Source organism: Apis laboriosa, unplaced genomic scaffold, assembly GCF_014066325.1.
Source record: "Apis laboriosa isolate Shangri-la unplaced genomic scaffold, ASM1406632v1 scaffold43_cov150, whole genome shotgun sequence".
NCBI classification, from domain to species: domain Eukaryota; kingdom Metazoa; phylum Arthropoda; class Insecta; order Hymenoptera; family Apidae; genus Apis; species Apis laboriosa.
This window is the reverse complement of record NW_025223292.1, coordinates 1,847,671-1,854,446: the sequence shown is the minus strand read 5'-3', so window position 1 is coordinate 1,854,446 and position 6,776 is coordinate 1,847,671.

The window sequence follows — 6,776 nt, the reverse complement described above, 5'->3', positions numbered from 1 at the left end:
ATAATATCATATATTAAATATATTTAGTGATAATAGAAATTATAGTAATTGTTTTAATATATGAAATATTTTTTCATTAAAAGAATAATATTCATAATAATAATATTCATAATAGTTTTAACATTTTAAATAATAAAATAAAATGTATAATATAATACAATTCACATTCCTATTCACCAAAAATAAGATAATTATAATTCGTAAACAATTATTTATTTATATTTGCAACAGAGAATCAACATTAATATTGTATACAAAATAACATTCATAGTAATAGATCATAAGACATTGATTTGTAAATAATCGTCTGAGCATTTGATCGTGAGTCACTATCTAATTAGACATTATGCGACGTGATAAATCATTAATACTTCATTACCATATTAGGAAAAACTTCTAGCAATCAAATAGTCCATCGGGATGAATCATTAACAAAATATTAATGTAAAAAAAAAGAAAAAGAATAAAACAATAAGATTACATTACTGAATATTATTAATTAAATATTATATAATAATAATATAATAAATATAATAAAATTAAATAAATTCCATACCAAAATAGTACCTACCTTAGAAGTTAGAGACTTTTGTCACTTCTTATTTAATTTACTCTTTCTCAATAAAAATTATCAGAATAAATTCATGAAAAGAGAAAATAAATATCTTCTTTCTCACAAAAATATCGAAATCGATAGATATTTGGTAATAATAATTTTGCAACACATCATTTTATAATTTGACAAATTTCGTATTCCGAGAATTGGCGGATGTTTAGCTATTCTTTATTGTTCTCGAATTAAACAGGGATATTAAACGCACAGTCATATCTAAATGCTGACAAGCGTCAGGCCAAATTGACATTGGCAATATCCGATACTTGAATCCTTGAGATGAGGCCTTCTCTAAGGTTGTATACGTATATTCGTTGCGAAAATGTCATTGCACGTGTACGTTATACGAAATATTCATTTCAGAATATAATTTTCACACACTTTTCACACCATTTTCACAATTTTCCCACGTGTATGTTCTCTTGGATAGAAATGCATAAAGTTCACGCTTGACATGTTTTTATTCGGTTTTCTTGGTTCTCGTTGCTCGCTTGTTGGTTGGTTTCAGATGTCACACGAGGATGGCGAATTATTTAAGAAATGCAAAGTATAGGATGAATCATTTAAAACTCAAAATAACTTTTTAATGATACGAGATAATAGGCAGAGAAAAAAATTAATATTAATTCCAAAGAAAAAAATGTTTATTTCTCAAAATAATGTATTTAAAAAATTTTTGAAGTAAATATTGAAATTAAATAAAGTGAGTTAAGAATTTGAAATTCCTTTAATAATTTATGAAGTGATTACTCTTGTATTTTATCTTTTCTTTTCTTTTTTTCTGGAATAAGATTTCGTAAATATTTAGTTTGTTCGATAAATGACACAATGAATCATTCTCATGTTTTGTAACAGTGATCTCAACTATTCAGTTAAATACAACAATTATTTTAAGCGAGAGAGAGAGAGAGAGAGAGAGAGAGAATCTTAAAGGAATTCATTTCGCTAAAATTAAATTATGAGAATAAAAAAAAAGAAGAAAAATTATAACAAAGATAAATATAAATAGAACAAAAACGATATATAATTTAATGAAAATTTAATTTCATAAATTTTGAAAAGCAAAATCATTTATGGAAAGAAATTTCATCGCGCAATCATTTAAACACGTTTCGATCTAATTTGCAATTCAAATTCGATGAAAGAATGACAACAACAAGATCAATTACGCATCGTTTTTATCTCGTTCTCGATTTTATCCATAATTCAACAAGGAGAGCGAATCTCCTTAATTCTGTTTAAAATTAATGGCCCACCATTATTAGGAATTTATCAAATCGAAAACGTGATTGATCAATGAATTTAATCTCGACATCGTTGCAAATACATCTGTTTAAAAACATCCGAATGACGTCGATTGATCTTTAAATCGTACGTCACTGGAAACGAAAATACAATGATGAACGTGATGACGCGACTGGAGTACATCTTCTCGCCACTTAATATACGAATAATGGAATTTCCTAGTATTCAAAACTTAGTCGTATCGTAATTTCGTTATAAGATGATCCAATTTTAAAAATTGATACTCGATTTTTACGATTCTGAAAAAAATTGAACATGATGAACGGATGTTAAAAAAATTTTATGATTCAGAAAATTACTGAATTTTTATTAAATTAAATTAAATGATCTTTGCGATTTGAAGTATTACTCGTTACTTCAGAAATTTTTTTTTTAGTGGATTATTGTAGTAATTTCTACGATTAACAAATTTGATAGATTTTTTTTTTAATTTTTATCTAGATTAAATATTAAAGAAAGCATCTTGAAATTTGGAGTATCACTATTATAAGATTCTTCTATTAAATATATATAATTTTCCAAAAAATTTTTATTTCCTAATTTCTTAATTTTTCAACGTATAAAATATTCAATAAATAATCCTTAGATCATTTTACTTTTTGAAGTAAATAGCTGTCTTCCATTATTCCTCTAGATAATTATTTTATTTAAATTTATTTTATCTAAAAAAGAAAAAAATGAGGAGGAAAGAATATTAAAACACGTTGAAGAGAGGCGAGCTGATAGGCAGCTCGTAAGAAGAACGGAAGAAAGGTGATCTTTCAGATTTGGCACTCTTCGGTCATTCGCGACGACCTCCTAGCACGTATATACCGGGTGTTCTAAATGCAACTCTATTTTCGTTCCCTGTACCGTTCGACCCAGCGATACGGATCGGGATGAGGCGTATTTATTTTCAATTCGGCCACGGCCAGACTCGAGTGGTGTTGATAGACCCCCATGACGCGTTTTATACAGTCACAGTCACTTGAATCGATCCATTATCTCTTTCCAATTTCTCTTTCCATTTCTGCGCAAAGAAGATTTATTATCCTGTTATTGTATTATGTTATTTAAAAAAAGAAAAAAATTCACTCAATGGTATTACGTAATATTTATAATCCCCCATCAAAAAATTATATTAATTTAAATTTCCGTTTTTCGTTGCATTTATTTTCGTTTAAAAGATTAATTATCGCGTTATTGTTCTTGAATTATTTGTGATTAAATGCATAAATGGTATCGCGAGATATTTATAAATATCCATTGAAAAATTATATTAATTTAAATTTTCGTTTTTCGTTAGACATTTGTCTTTCTTTTTTTTTTTTTTTGAAAGATTAATTACATTTCATATTAATTTTCTCTCTCTCTCTCTCTCTCTCTCTCTCTCTCTCTCTCTCTCTCTCGATATTTTTGGATGATGACCGTGTTCGAAACTTCCTTTCTCTTTCACGAGAAGTGCAACAACCTCTAATTAGATCGAAAATTAAACGAAGACCGATAAGTTCTGCTGAGCTCATCTCGAAGTAAACTGCAGTAGACATTCTAATCGTAAGTTGCACAAGAGGGCGTATATTTCCTGTTGGCACAGTAATAGTACACACTGGTTACACGGTAGTGGAAGAAGGACGATTGCGAAAGTTTCGATCTAGAGAATTGTAACATTACAGTTTGTACACAATATTATGTAGTGATCAATTTTTTAAAATTATTTGATTATTAGGTTTTTAAAATTCGTTAAGATATATATTCGTAATTTATATTCGTAATAGAAACTAAATATTTATATTTCTTCGTTCAGCAAAAAAATACTTATAATTGCGTAATAAAAAAAATGCCAATTGACGTTTCGTTTTTATTAACTAAAATAAAATGGAAGATCTATATTTTTTACTTCCGATTTCCGTAGCTTTTATCAGTTAAAATCTTGATTTGGAAGAAAATCTTTTTGAAAAATAGGGAAGAGAAGAGAAAGAGAGAGTAAAACATAATAAAATGATGATTGCAAAATTAATTTGAATCATAAAAATAAATGGTTTAAACTCAAATAGATTAAAATTTACAAAAATGTAATTTTTCAACAATTTTTAGGGAAAAAATTGTTTTATTTTAATAATTCATAATATACATACATATTCTAAATTGATTGAATTCTTTTCAAGTTTCTAAATTTTGTTTAAATCGATCAATAATAATTTTTCGTGTAAAAAGCAAGCAAACCCATAAACGTTACAGCCTAATTCTCAGCGTTTGACCTAATTCTCTGCTCACGTTTCAAATTTAGACGTCTACGTTTTGCAGCACCCACATCCTTGTCATCACGTACAGGGTGAAACATTTTGTTCGACTTGTTCATGTCTCGAGATTTCCATTAAAATATTTTCTTCTTTATAATTTTCTCGTCCTTCAAACGAGTTCATTTTTCATATTTTCACGTATCCATTTTTATTTTTTTATATTACCAATAAGATTTTTGAACTTTTGACTATTTCCTAGAAGTAGAAATGGTTAACAGAACAATACATAATAATAATAGACAATAATAAGTAATATACACAACAATGATAACAAAAGAAATTTACAGAAGATAAATGAAAGGGCTATATGTACAAACAAAAAACAATAATTATATGATAAATAAAACTTTTCATATTTCATTTTTTTATTTTTTTTTCAACTTTTTTAGTTAATATTCAGATACATATTTCAAAATCTATATAAAAATAACATTGAAATATTTCATTTTAATCATTTTAATATCAAAATTAACTTTAGATATAATATCGTTACATTACATTCATAAACTATTTTTTTCCAACTTTGTAATATAAAAGAATCATGATAAATTACAATATAAAATTCTACAGAATTAAAAAAAATAATTCACAATATAAGAAGCTCTTTTTGATTAAAATACTCGTCAATGTCCGTTCGAGAGATTAATTAAAAATTGTCGAAAGAAAAGAAAAAAAAAAAAAATACTAGAAACGATAAATATCCATTTGCATTCGATGTGGAGAAAATAATTTTCACCAAGATCAAGGCGCGATGATAAAAGTTAAAAATCTCTTCTAAGGATATAACGTGGGTGTATTCGAATTGCGAAACACGATGAATGAGACGGTTAGTTAAAATTGTACCTATGACGAAGGTATTCGCATCGCGGATCGTGGAATCTTCGCTCGTGCACCGTGGCATAACAAACATCCGTGCATCGTGACCATACTACATCTCCGCCAACGCGTCTAATTTTACACGTGCCCCTATCCTGGAATCAATTCCAGTTATGGTAAATGATACAGATATTTCCGGGATTATTTAGTCATCGGTGGATTATTCAAATGTAGTGACGCAAAGTGGAATCAAATACGTATGCTATACGTTGTATTCTATTTTTTGTAGAATGGATATAGATTCAGATAGATATTGGATGCTGAAAATTATAGAAAAATTATAGATCGGGATTTAATTTTGTTTCAAATGAAATCATGAAAAATTTGTTATTAGATTACAAATATTTAAATATTACAAGAAGCATTAATTCAAAAACTACGAATCCAAATCAAATTGACTGATTCTCTTGATAAAATTAATTTTTTTATAATGATGATTCCGAGACACGTGAAATTGGGGAACGTCACTTTGAGGATTACTTATTACTTATTCGTAAATTTTATCGTATCGAGAATTCGATATCTCATTTCTTTGAAAATTCTATTTTTAACCGAACTTGATACATAAAATTTTGTGCGAAATTAAATATTGATCCAGCATCTTTCGATTAAATCGTAAAACTAGAAATTAATGTTACTTTTCATTCAAATAGAAACAAGATAATATACATATTTATCATCTGTAAGCAATATTATATTATATTTAGATTACACAAATACTTACCAATTCTAGTCTTAATATAGATAGATAGACATTATTCCTTTCCCAATAAAATCAAATTATTTTATCAAATAATTCTTAGACCTAATTTAGACCTACAAAAAAAAAATACATCTTCATCCAATATACCCTGACGACCTGAAACACTTCGTATCTCAACCCTTGTATTACCCAGACGTTGATTACTTTCTTCGATCCTCCTGTTCTCCATCCACGGTTCGTTCTCCAAAAGGTGGAAAAGCTTTGGTCGGGGAAGGTCGAAATGGGCGAAAATCAATATAAGGCGCGGCGCTTAGCCCGTAAAGCTCGTCGGAGGACGCTGATCCCCGGCTAAATTGAAACTTATGAGTTTTCCAAGCTGCGAACCCTCGGGGGTTCCTCTTCTTGCCTTCTTGCCCGCCATTCTTCTTCGCCGTTAAGGAGACCTCGTCTCCTTGGTAACTGATACGCCTTATTAGCTGCTCTCCTCACCTTACGAGGCTCAGGAGGATCATGCGCCCACCGCCCCTCACTTTCTTGCGCAGTAACCTCGTCTTTTGCCCTCTGTGCCATCCTCGATACCTCCTCTTCTATCACCCTTTACACGAATCCCTCCCTTCTCCTTTCCATCCGTCCTCCAGATTCATTCAAATACTCTATGCCTTTCTTTCTTTTTATTTTTTTTTTTATGCTTGACTCTGTTGTTTTGGAGTAAATGTTTGAGAGAATAATGAAGAAAGAGACTTTTAACGTTTTAAATGCGTTCGTACCGTGAGTGCCATCTCGTGAGATTTTCTTTCTTTTTACTCTTTTTTTTCTATGTTGAGTTTTTCCTATTGTAAATGTTTTCTGCTATTGTATGTGGAAAGGAAAAAGGAAAAAGAAAATTGTAATAATAATAATAATTGTTATAAAAGTGATAAAATATAAATAAATATAATATGAGTACAAAATTTGACGACGTCTTTTCTATTCTGTTTAAAGTTAAAACAATTGAGAGTTT